This window comes from Equus przewalskii, chromosome 14, assembly GCF_037783145.1.
Source record: "Equus przewalskii isolate Varuska chromosome 14, EquPr2, whole genome shotgun sequence".
Lineage (NCBI taxonomy): Eukaryota > Metazoa > Chordata > Mammalia > Perissodactyla > Equidae > Equus > Equus przewalskii.
The window spans coordinates 59,360,716-59,374,249 of NC_091844.1; the positions used below are offsets into that span (position 1 = coordinate 59,360,716).

At 36.0% G+C, this 13,534-nt stretch overlaps 1 protein-coding gene across 8 annotated transcripts in view; it reads right to left on the minus strand.

Annotated features, from left to right (window-relative positions):
* RMDN2 (regulator of microtubule dynamics 2) overlaps positions 1-13,534 on the minus strand; it is an 82,917-nt gene that overhangs the window by 44,924 nt on the left and 24,459 nt on the right. The gene's annotated exons all lie outside the window — the stretch shown is intronic.

Consider the following 13,534-nt stretch of genomic DNA (forward strand, 5'->3'; position numbering starts at 1 on the left):
GCATAGTATGGACATCAGATTGGAGGCTGCTGAAAGTAGTGACAGGCACTGTGGAATGTGAGAGCAACAGAGGGACTGCAGACGCACAGGTGCTCAGGTGCAAGAGATTATGGGGAAAGAAATACAATAGGACATTCAAGGCATCAAGAAGAACAGGGGTGTGACTCTTACTGACATTAAGATATTTAGAAACAGTTGTATATATGGGAGAATTGGGGGAAAAGCACGTACATAGGCCCAGGTAAAACTAGTGCCTACAAAAGACTTGAGAAGAGCACAACCCCTCACACAGGGCTAATTAGAGAGGTCTTCCCCTGCATGGAGCCATTCTACAAAGGCTACAATAGGTGGCTATTTTTTCAAATGTGCCATTTTGAACAAAAGATCACAAAGCATACTAAAAAAAATAGGAAAAGATGGCCCACACAAAGGAATAAAATGAATTTCCAGAACCTGACCCTAAAGAAATATAAGCTTTGGACTTACAAGTCAATAACTTCAAAACAACAGTCTACAAAGAGCATAATCTCAAAGAGCATAAGGAAAATCAGGAAAACAGTATACAAACAAAATGAGAATATCAAAAAAGAGCTAGAAACTATAAACAAGAACCAAACAAATTCTGGAGCTGAAAAATACAATAACTAACTTGCAAAATTCACTAGAGGGTATCAACAACATACTCAAACAAGCAGAAGAAAAAATCAGCAAACTTGAAGACAAGTCATTTAAAATTGTTGAGACTGAAGAATCAAAAGGAAAAAGAATGAAGAAAAGAGAACAGAGGGGGCTGGCTAGGTGGTGTAGTGGTGAAGTGTGGCATGCTCTGCTTTAGGGGCCCAGGGTTGTGGGTTCAGATCCCAGGCATGGACCTACATCACTCATCAAGCCATGCTGTGGTGGCAACCCACAGAAAAAATATAGGAAGCACAGATCTTGGCTCAGGGCCAATCCTCCTCAAGGAAAAAGGAGAAGATTGGCAACATGTTAGCTTAGGGCTAACCTTCTTTACCAAAAAAAAAGAAAAGAAAAGAAAAGGAAGAAAGAAAAGTGAACAGAGTTTAAGAGACTTTATGAATCATCACGAATCAGACCAATATACATATTATGAGAATCCCAAAAGGAGAAGAAAGAGAGAAAGGGGCAGAGAGCTTATTTTGAAGAACAATGGCCAAAACTCCCCAAATCTGAGGAAAGACATCAATACACAAGAAGCCCAATGAATTCCAAGTAGGAAAAACTCAGAGATCCGCACCAAGACACACACTCAAACTGTAGAAAGTTAAAGATAAATCTTAAAAAGCTTGAAAGCAGCAAGAGAAAAGCAACTCATCACATATAAAGGATCCTCAATAAGATTCTCATATTTCTCAGCAGAAATCTTGTAGACTTGAAGGAAGTAGGATGATATACCTAAAGTGCTGAAAGAAAAAACTGTCGATCAGGAATTTATATCCAGCAAAACTGTCTTTCAAAAATGAGAGAAAAGGGGCCAGCTCCGTGGCCGAGTGGTTAAGTTCGCACGCTCTGCTGCAGCAGCCCAGGGTTCAGATCCTGGGCACGGACATGGCACCGTTCGTCAGGCCACGTTGAGGTGGCGTACCACATCCCACAACTAGAAGGACCTGCAACTAAGATATACAACTGTGTACTGTGGCGGGGGGGGGGGGGGGGCGAGATAAAGAAGAAAAAAAAAAAAGATTGGCAACAGTTGTTAGCCCAGGTGTCAATCCTTAAAAAAAAAAAAAAAAAATGAGAGAAAAGTTAAAATATTCCCAGATAAACAAAAGCTGAGGCAGCTCATTACCTCTAGACTGGCCCTAGAAGAAATGCTAAAGGAAGTTGAAATGACAGGACATTAGGCAGTAACGTGAAGCCATATAAAAATATAAAGTTTTCTAGTAAGGGTGAATATATGTATAAATATAAAAACCAGTATTATGGTAATTCTGGTTCATAACTCCACTTTCTATTCTTTTACACTACTTAAAAGAGAAAGGCATAAATGAATCTATGTTAACAGTTACTTAATATACAGAAATGTAATTTGTGACATCAATAACATAAATCGGGAGTGGAGCTGTAAAGGAGAAGAGTTTTTGTATGCAATTGAAGTTAAAGTTGGTATCAATTTAAAAGAGATTGTTATAAATTTACGATATCACATATGATGCCCATGCTAAACAGAAGGAAAATATCTATAGAGTACATATAAAAGGAAATGAGAAGGGAATTAAAATGTATCACTACAAAAAATCAACTAAACACAAAGGAAGGCAATAAGGGAAGAAATGAAGAACAAAAATGCTATAAGACATACAGAAAACAAATAACAAAATGGCAGCAGTGAGTCCTTCTCTATAAGTATTTATTTTAAATGTAAATGGATTAAATTCCCCAATCAAAAGAAAAGGTTGGTAGAATGGATAAAAAAAATCAGAAACAACTATATGCTGTCTATAAGAGACACTTTAAAATTAAGGGCACACACGGGTTAAAAGTAGAAGGATGAAAAAGATTTCATGTAAATAATAACCAAAAGAGAACAGTGGTGGCTACATTAATATCAGACAAAATGAACTTGAAGTCAAAAACTTACAACAGACAAAGAGGGACATTATATAAAGACAAAAGACTCAATTTGTCAAGAATATATAACAATAGGAGTGATGTCAGCATCATGGCAGAGTGAACCTGCCTGGGACTCTCTCCAACATACAACGAAAAGGGGCATACATACTCCAACAGAGGACATCCTAGCACTACACAAAAAACATCGGAGAGACACACAGCCACATGATGGAAGGTGGAGAGGCTGGAGCCCTGCTCAGAGGAGGAATGGGGTAAGAGAGAACTTCACTCGTTCCCCTAGAGCCTGCAATTTGCAACCATGTCAGGATCCATGAGGGAAGGAACGGGGGAGGGGACACTGGTTCACAGGAACACCAAGGACTCCCTAGGGCCCTTGCAGCCTAGAGGGAAGCCCTCTAATGCGGTGAATGCTTTCATGGGGGTGACCTCATCAAGCCAACACCCCAGGAGACCAGACAGCAAGAGCAAGAAAGCCCAGAGAGCACGCAGGAGAAAGTGCCCCTCCCCACACGCCCAGCACAGATCTACTGCCTGGGATCTTGGCTGAAAGTGGAGGTCTCAGAATACACAGCTCTCAACCCCCACCCAGTGGAGATAGGCAGTAACTGCAACCAAACAATATCAGAATGTGTAAGACTCAACCTACCTCCTCTAACAACATCAGACACTACATCAAATCTCCAGACCAGAGAGAAAATGACAAGCACCCAGAATTCAGTCCCGAGGACACAGAAATATGTAATCTAAATGACAAGGAATTCAAAATAGCTATCATCAAAAAACTTAGTGAGGTAAAAGAGAATGTAGAGAAACAATTCAAAGAGTTCAGGAGCTACTTCACAAAAGAGATTGAAACTATAAAGAAGAATTCATCAGAAATATTAGAGATGAAAGACATAATGGAAGAGATAAAACAAATACGGATTCCCCAAATGCTTGAGTGGACATCATAGAGAAGCATATCAGTATAGTTGAAGATAGACATGTTGAAATACTCCAGACAGAGGAGAGAGAACTAAGACTAAAAAGAAGTGAAGAAAGTCTCTGAGAAATATCCAACTCAATGAGGAAACGCAACATAAGAATTATAGGTATTCAAGAAGGAGAAGAGAAGGAGAATGGAGCAGAAAGCATGTCCAAAGAAATAATAGCAGAGAACTTCCCAAACCTAGGGAAAGTGAGGGAAATCTGTGTGGAAGAGGCTTCCAGATCTCCTAGATTTGTCAATGTAAAATGACCTACTGCAAGGCATATAGCAGTAAAACTGGCAAAAATGAATGACAAAGAAGGAATACTATGGGCAGCAAGGCTGAAGAAAATAACTTAGAAAAGAACCCCTATCAGGCTTTCAGCGGATTTCTCTGCAGAAACCTTACAAGCTAGGAGAGAATGGAAAGACATATTCAAATCTTTAACAGACAAAAATCTTCAGCCAAGAATACTCTATCCAGTAAAAATATCCTTCAGATATGAGGGAGAAATAAAAACTTTCCCAGACAAACAAAAACTAAGGGACTTTGCAGCCATGAGACCCCTCCCTACAAGAAATCCTCAAGAAGGCCCTCATACCTGAAAAAAAAAAAGGGAGAAAGGGGTCACAAAGCACAGATTTAGGAGATAAATAGTTAGACAGAATCAGAATAGGACAGCAAATACTTAGGTATAACATTAAGCTAAAAGGAAGGGAAACACCAAAAACAAACATAATCCTGTCATTTTAACCACAAACACAACACAAGATGGAATAAGATATGAGAAAGATAACTTAGGAAGGGAGGAGGAAAGGGAACAAATTGGTTCAGACTAAGGAAATAAGAGGCCATCAGAAAATGGACTAATCTATACACGAAATTTTGAATACAAACCTCCGGGTAACCACTACACAAAAAAGCAGAACAGAGACATGAATAATAAATAAGGAGAAAACAAAGAAAGACAACATAAAAAACTACATAATTCAATGGGTAGACCAAAACACCCAGGACGAGACACAAAGCAAATGGAGGAAAACCAGAAAATGAGTGATAAAATGGCAGCATTAAGCCCTCATACATTGACAATCACCGTAAATGTAAATGGATTGAATTCTCCAATAAAAATACACAGACTGGTGAGATGGATTAAAGAGTAAGACCCAACAATATGCTGCCTCCAGGAAACACATCTCAGCTCCAATAACACAGGCTCAGAGTGAAGGGGCGGAAGACAATACTCTAAGCTAATGGCAAACAAAAGAAAGCAGGTGTTGCAATACTTACATCAGACAAAGTAGACTTCAAGACAAGACAGGTAAAGAGAAACAAAGAGGGGCAGTATATAATGATCACAGGGACATTCCATCAAGAAATAACACTTATAAATATCTATGCACACAACACAGGAGCACCAAAGTTCACAGAGCAACTATTAACAAACCTAAAAGAAGATATTAATAATAACACAATAATAGTAGGGGACATCAACACTCCACTTACATCAATGGATAGATCATCCAGACAGAAAATCAACAAGAACAGTGGAATTAAACAAAAAGCTAAACCAGTTGGACTTAACAGACATATACAGAACACTCCATCCAAAAACAGCAGAATACACATTCTTCTCAAGTGCGCATGGAACATTCTCAAGGATAGATCATATGTTGGGAAACAAGGCAAGCCTCAACAAATTTAAGAAAATTGAAATAATAACAAGCACCTTTTCCAATCATAATGCTATAAAGCTAGAAACTAATTACAAGAAACAGCTGAGAAAGGGACAAAGATGTGGAGACTAAACAATATGCTATTGTTTGAACAAGCAATGGATTACTGAAGAAATTAAAGGAGAAATCAAAAAATACCTGGAGGTAAATGAAAATGATAACATACTATACCAACTCATATGGGATGCAGCAAAAGCTGTATTAAGAGGGAAATTCATCACACACCTTAACAAATAAGAAAAATCCCAAATGAGCAATCTCAAATTACACCTAACTGGGATTAGAAAAAGAACAAAGCCAAAAGTCAGCAGAAGGAAAGAATAATCAAAATTAGAGCAGAAATAAATGCTATTGAAACAAAAAAGGTGGTATAAAGAATCAGTAAAACAAAGAGCTGGTTCTTTGAGAAGATAAATAAAACTGACAAACCCCTAGTCACACTTACAAAGGAAAAAAGAGAGAAAGCTCAGATAAACAAAATTAGAAATGAAAGAAGGGAAATAACAACAGACACCACAGAAACACAATAGATTATAGGAGAATACTGCAAAAAACTATATGCCAACAAAATGGATACTCTAGACGACATGGATAAATTCTTAGACTCTTACAATCTCCCAAAGCTGAATCAAGAAGCAACAATCTGAACAGACCAATCACAAGGAAAGAGATTGAAACAGTAATCAAAAGCATCCCCAAAGAATAAAACCCCAGGACCAGATGGCTTCCCTGGAGAATTCTACCAAACTTTCAGAGAGGATTTAATACTTATCCTTCTCAAGCTATTCAAAAAAATTAGGGAAGATGGAACACTTCCTAACACATTCTATGAGGTCAACATTACTCTGATACCAAAGCCTGATAAGGACAACACAAAAAAGAACTACAGGCCAATATTGCTGATGAACATAGATGCAAAAATCCTCAACAAAATTTTGGCAACCTGAATTCAGCAATACATCAAAAGGATCATACAGCATGATCAAGTGGGATTTATACCAGGGACACAGGGATGGTTCAACATCTGCAAACCAATCAACATGATACACCACATCAACAAATTGAGGAATAAAGACCACATGATCATCTCAATAGATGCAGAGAAGGCATTTGACAAGATCCAACAGCCATTTATGATAAAAACTCTTAACAAAATGGGGATAGAAGGAAATTATCTCAACATGATAAAGGCCATATATGACAAACCCACAGCCAACATCATACTCAATGGGCAAAAACTGAATGCCATCCCCCTGAGAACAGGAACAAGACAAGGATGCCCACTCTCACCACTCTTATTCAACATAGTACAGGAGGTTTTGGCCAGAGCAATTAGGCAAGAGAAAGGAATAAAAGGAATCCAAATAGGGAGTGAAGAAGTGAAAGTCTCGCTGTTCGCAGATGACATGATCTTATATACAGAAAACCCCAAAGAATCCATCAGAAAACTAATAGAAATAATTAACAACTACAGTAAAGATGCACGGTACAAAATCAACTTACAAAAATCTGTTGCTTTTCTATACTCCAATAATGAACTTATAGAAAGAGAACTCAAGAATACAATTCCATTTACAATAGCAACTAAAAGAATAAAGTACCTAGGAATAAATTTAACCAAGGAGGTGAAGGAGTTATATGGTGAAAACTATAAGACATTACTGAAAATGGATAATGACATAAGGAGATGGAAAGAGATTCCATGTACATGGACTGGAAGAATAAACATAGTTAAAATGTCCATACTACCCAAAGCAATCTACAGATTCAATGCAATCCCAATCAAAATTCCAATGACATTCTTCACGGAAATGGAGCAAAGAATCCTAGAATTCATTTGGAGTAACCAAAGACCCCTAATTGCTAAGGCAATCCTGAGAAAAAAGAACAAACCTTGAGGTATCACAATTCCTGACTTCAAAATGTACTATAAAGCCGCAGTGATCAAAATGGCATGGTACTGGTAAAAAAAAAAAACAGGCACAGAGATCAATGGAACAGGACTGAAAGCCCAGAGATAAAACCACACATCTACAGACAGCTAATCTTTGACAAAGGTGCCAAGAACATACAATGGAGAAAAGACAGTCCCTTCAAGAAATGGTGTTGGGGAAACCGGACAGCTACTTGCAAAAGAATGAAGGTAGACCACTATCTCACACCATACACAAAAATAAACTCAAACCGGATCAAAGACTTGAAGATAAGTCCTGAAACCATAAAACTCCTGGAAGATAATATACGTAGTACATTCTTTGACATCGATCTGAAAAGGATCTTTTTGAATACCATGTCTTCTCAGACAAGGGAAACAAAAGAAAAGCAAACAAGTGGGAGTTCATCAGACTAAAGAGCTTCTGCAAGGCAAAAGAAACTAGGATCAAAACAAAGAGGCAACCCACCAATTGGGAGAAAATATTTGCAAATCATATATCTGACAAAGGGTTAATCTCCATAATAAATAAGGAACTCACACAATTGAACAATAAAAAAACAAACAACTTGATCAAAAAATTGGCAGAGGATGTGAACATTTTTCCAAAGAAGATACACAGATGGCCAATAAACACATGAAAAGATGTTCAACATCACTAATCATTAGGAAAATGAAAATCAAAACTACACTAAGATACCATCTTATGCCTGTTAAAATGGCTATAATCACTAAGACTAAAAATAACAAATGTTGGAGAGGGTGTGGAGAAAAGGAAACCCTCATACACTGCTGGCGGGAATGCAAACTGGTGCAGCCACTATGGAAAACAGTATGGAGATTCCTCAAAAAACTAAAAATTGGACTACCATATGACCCAGCTATCCCACTACTGGGTATCTCCCCAAACAACTTGAAATCAACAATCCAAAGAAACACATGCACCCCTATGTTCATTGTAGCACTATTCACAATAGTCAAGACAGGGAAACAATCCAAGTGCCCACTGACTGATGATTGGATATAGAAGATGTGGCATATATATACAATGGAATACTGCTCAGCCATAAAAAAGACAAATTCATCCCATTTGCAACAACATGGAAGGACCTGGAGGGAATTATGCTAAGCGAAATAAGCCAGACTGAGAAAAACAAACACCAGATGATTTCCCTCATATGTGGAATATAAACAAACACATGGACAAAGAAAATAGTTCAGTGGTTACTAGGAGAAGGGGGGTGGGGAGTGGGCACAGGGGGTGAAGGGGAGCACTTATGTGGTGATAGTCAAGAAATAATGTACAACTGAAATCTCATATTGATGTAAACTACTATGAACTCAATTAAAATAAAAAAAGAATATGTAACAATAGTAAACATAAATACATTAAACATTAGAACCCCCAAATATATGAAGCAAACATTGACAGAATTGAAGGCAGAAATAGATAACAACTCAATAATAGTAGGAGACCTCAACACCTCACTTTCAACAATGGATAGAATAACCAGACAGAAGATCAATGAGGAAACAGAGGACCTGAATATCACTACAGACCAATTTGACCTAATAGCAATACAGAATACTCCACTCAACAATAGCATACTCTTCTCAAGTGCACTTGGAACATCTCCAGGATAGATCACATGGTAGGCCACAAAACAAGTCTTACTGAATTTTAAAAGACGGAAATTATACAAAGTACAGGAATACCTCAGAGACATCATGGGTTCAGTTCTAGACCACTGCAATAAAGTGAATATTACAATAAAGTGAATCACATGAATATTTTGGTTTCTCTGTGCATATAAAAGTTATGTCCACACTATCCTGTAGGCTATTAAGTATGCAGTAACAATATGTCTAAAAAAACAATGTACATGCATTAATTTAAAAATATTTTATTGCTAAAAAATGCTAACCATCAGCTGAGGCTTCAGCAAGTTATAATCTTTTTGCTGGTGGAGGGTCTTGTAAAAAATTCAGTATCTGTGAAGCACTATAAAGCAAAGACAGCAAAACAAGGTCTGGCTGCATCTTTTCTGCTTACAATGAAATAAAACTAGGAATCAACAGCAGAAGATAAAATGAAAAATCCAGAAATATGTGGAAATTAAACACCACATTCTTAAATACCCAATAGGTCAAAAACGAAATCACAAGGGAAATTAGAAAATATCTTGAGTCAAATGAAAACAAAAACACAACATACCAAAACTTAGGAGATGCAGCGAAAGCAGTGCTAAGGGGAAAATTTATAGCTATAAATGCTTACACTAAAAAGAAAGGCCTCAAATCAACAACCTAAATTTACGCCTTAAAGAACTAGAAAAAAGAAAAGCAAACTAAACTCAAAGCTAGCAGAAGAGAGGAAATAATAAAAACTAGAGCAGAAACAAACATAATAGAGAACAGAAAAACAATAGAGAAAATCAATGAAACCAAAAGTTGGTTCTTCAAAAAGATGAATAAAATTGATAAACTTTCAGCTAGATTAAGAAAAAAGGAGAGAAGACTCAAATAACTAAAATCAGAAATGAAAGAGGAGATATCACTACCAATTTCACAGAAATAAAAAGGATTAGAAGAGTACTATGAAGGATAGTATGCCAACAAATTGGATAACCTAGATGAAATGGACAAATTCCCAGAAACACACAACCTACCAAGACTGAATCAGGAAGAAATAGAAAATCTGAACAGATCGGTAACTAGTAAGAAGACTGGAAAGTCCAGGACCATAACAAGGCTTCACTGGTGAATGCTATCAAACATCTAAAGAAGAATTAACACCAGTACTACTCAAACTCCAAAAAACTGAAGAGAAAGAACACTTCTTAACTTACTCTGAGGCCATCATTACCTTGACATCAAAGCCATACAAATACACTACAAGAAAAGGAAATTACACCAATATCCTTGATGAATATTGACTCAAAAATCCTCAATAAAATACTAGCAGAATTCAAACAGAATTTGAAAGCACATTAAAATGATTATACACCATGACCAAATGGGATTTATTCTGGGAATGCAAGGATGGTTCAAAACATGAAAATCAATCAATGTAATACAACACATTAACAGAATGAAGGGGGAAAAAACCCCTCAAGATCATCTCAATTGTTACAGAAAAAAGCACTTGACAAAATTCAACACCCTTTCATGATGAAAATGTGTGACAAACTAGGAACAGAAGGAAATTTTCTCAACATAATAAAGGCTGTATACAAAAAGCCCATAGCTAATATCATACTCAATGGTGAAAGAGTGAAAGCTTTTCCTCTAATATCAGGAACAAGACAAGAGTGCCTGCTTTTGCCACTTCTATTCAACACAGTACTGGAAGTCCTAGCCAGAGCAATTAGGCAAGAAAAAGAAACAAAAGGCATTCAAACAGGAAAGAAAGAAGTAAAATTATCTCTTAGCAGAAGGCATGATCTTATATGTAGAAAACTCTAAAGATTTCACAAAGAAATCCTGTAAAAATTAATAACAAGTTCAGCAAAGTTGCGGGATATAAAATCAACTTGCAAAAATCAGCTGTGCTTCTGTACATTAACAATGAGCAATGTGAAAAGAAAACAACTCTATTTATAATAGCATCAAAAAGAATAAAATACTTAGGAATAAACTTAACCAAAGAGGTGAAAGGTTTGCACACTGAAAACTATAAAACAATTGCTGAAAAAATTAAAGAAGACACAAATCAAAGTCCTATGTCATGGGATTAACATTATCAAGATGTCAATACCCAAAGCAATCTATAGATTCAATGCAGTCACTCTCAAAATCTCAACAAAATTTTTTGTAGAGACAGAAAAATCCACCCAAAGAGTGATAGGGAATCTCAAGGAACCCTGAGTAGCCAAAAGAATCTTGAAAAAGAAGGACAAAGTTGGAGCCCTCATACTTCCTGATTTTAAAACTTATTACAAATCTACAGTAATCAAAACAGTGTGTACTGGCATAAAGTCAGACATATACATCAATGGAAGAGAACAGAGTGCCCAGAAGTAAACTCTCACACATATGGTCAAATGATTTTTGACAAGGGTGCCAAGACTATTTCCTGGAGAAAGGACAGTCTCTCCAACAAATGGTGCTGGGAAAACTGGATAGTCACATGCAAAAGAATGACATTGGACCCTTACCTTATATTCTATATAAAAATTAACCCAAAATGGATCAAAGACCTAAATGTAAAATCTAAAGCTATAAAACTCTTAGAAGAAAACACAAGGGAAAAGCTTCATGACATTGTACTTGGCAATGATTTCTTGAATATGACACCAAAAGCACAGGCAACAAAAGAAAAAACAGATAAACTGGAAACCAAGATCAAAAACTTCTGTGCATCAAAGGACACAATCAACAGAGTAAAAAGGCAACCGACACAATGGAAGAAAATACTTGTAAATATACATCTAATAAAGGGTTAATATCCAGAATATACACAAACTCCAACAACTCAACAAAAAAACAAACAACCAGATTAAAAAATGGGCAAAGGGCTTGAATAGACATTTCTCCAAAGAAGATATATAAATGGCCAATAAGCAGATGAAAAAACGCTCATTGTTACCAATCATTAGGGAAATATAAATCAAAACCACAATGAGATACCACCTCACACCCATTAGGATAATTACTATCAAAAAACCAGAAAATAAACAGTATTGGCAAGGATGTGGAGAAATTGGAATCTTTGTGCACTTTTGGAGGAATGTAAAATGGTGCAGCTACTATGGAAAAATTATGGCAGTTCCTCAAAAAAATAAAAATAGAATTACCATAGGATCCAGTAATTCCATTTCTCAGTATATAATCAAAAGAATTGAAAGCAGGATCTCAAAGAGATATTTGTACACCCATGTTCATAGGAGCATTATTCACAATAGCCAAAAGGTAGAAGTAACGAAAATGCCCATTAACAGATGAATGCATAAATAAAATGTGGTGTACATGTATAATGGAATACTGTTTAGCCTTTAAAAAGAAGGAAATTCTGACACATGCTACAACATGAATGAACCTTGAAGACATTATGCTAAGTGAAATAAGCCAGTCACAAAAAGACAAGGTACTGTATAATTCCACTTACATAAGGTACCTAGAGGAATCGAAATTGCCAGAGGCTGGGAGGAGAGGCGGATGGGGAGTTAACGTTTAACGGGTGCCAAATTTCACTTTTGCAAGATGAAAAGAGTTCTGGAGATGGATGGTGATTATGGTTGCAAAATGATATTCATGAATGTACTTAATGCCAGTGAACTTAAAAATGGTTAAGGTGGTAAATTTTATGTGATGTGTATTTCACTACAAATAAAAAACTAAAATAGAAAAAAAATTTTTTAAAGATACAAGCTAAAAAGAGGAGAAAACCAAAAGAGTAAAAATAAGATCTTAGCCCAATAATAGAGATTTAGGGGGCATTTTATTATGACAAATAACTAAAAATAATGCAAATTCCTTTCCTCTACAAAGACTAATTATAGTATAACTTAAGTATTTTTAATTGCCTATATGCAGTTTCCATTCATTAGTTATTCTGATATATATTTACAAACTTTAACATAATGGAAAAAATGTGAAAAATAGTCAAAATTTTTAGAGACACTTTTTTAAATAAAAATTTTGGAAAAAATCTGACAAATATTCACTTTTAAAAATAAAATAGACTAATATAGACACTTTTATCTCTGATTTCAGAGTTCTCTGAATTCCCAGATATATGCATACACAAATGTATATTAAAATTATTTAGTTAAAATATCTGGTTTCAATATATTCTACATATTTCCACCACAATATGTTCTGACTTACGATTTGACCCTTGCATTAGTAAAAACATCAACTGTCAGTGGGATGTCTGGCATGAGAAATATAGCTAGCAAGGTTAATATAAATGAAAATTTGTGAATTGACGAATATAGCTCTGTAGATCATACAGGAATACTATGTCTAATGATCAGAGTAGGATAAAAGAAGATATTGAACTCTCAAAGAATGCAACACCATTTAGAAGAATATATCAAAGCTTGCTGTTATTTTCAGACCACATAAGTATTAGAATAGTCACTCAGAAAGTTAGTACTGGTCAATCTATAAGCAGTAAATCTGTTAAAAGCCTGAAACAGATGAATAATCTTTGACTTCCATATTCAAATAATGTTAACCATGTTTCAAAAAATACAGCAATTAAAGTTAAATTTAGACTGCAACGTAGAGATCTTTCTCAGAAAATGCAGTGAAGCTTCGTAAGGGAAGGTACTTCTATGAGAACTGAGCAGTTATCTCTA